Source organism: Charadrius vociferus, unplaced genomic scaffold (assembly GCF_000708025.1).
Source record: "Charadrius vociferus isolate BGI_N301 unplaced genomic scaffold, ASM70802v2 scaffold1020, whole genome shotgun sequence".
Lineage (NCBI taxonomy): Eukaryota > Metazoa > Chordata > Aves > Charadriiformes > Charadriidae > Charadrius > Charadrius vociferus.
In genome coordinates, this window is record NW_009646502.1 from 538,894 (window position 1) to 539,402 (window position 509).

The following is a 509-nucleotide window of genomic DNA, read 5'->3' on the forward strand; positions in this document are numbered from 1 at the left end:
TTCAGTGGCTGCACATGTCATTGAACACCGCTGGGTCCACCGGTGACGTGCACATGGCAGTGAAGCTGTGAGACCGGCTCCCTCTCCCTCACGGAGAAGGTGGGAGAACAGCCAGCTCCCTGGTCATCAACGCTCCTCTTCTCCGCAGACTTTTTGGGGCAGTGGGTAGTCTGGGAAGAGTTTGGGCTGTAGGACATGTGCATCACCCTCCAGCAATTTCCCCAATAGATACAAGGACAGAAACCACCCTTCTGGACCACCCCGTGGGGTGTTTCCATTCAATCTTCTTGAGGCTCTCAGGAGTCCTCCTTGGAGCCCAGATACGATCCTGGAGTCCACATCCCTGTTTCTGCTGGTGGAGTTTCTGCTGGCTCCTGCTTGTAAAATCAAGATATATAGTTGTGATTTAAGACCTTAAATTTGCTCACGTAAGGTGTCGTGAGTCCCTCCGGAGGAGCCCATGGGGTGCTTTGTTCTTGCACGTCGTACTTGTGAGCTGTATTGGTGAG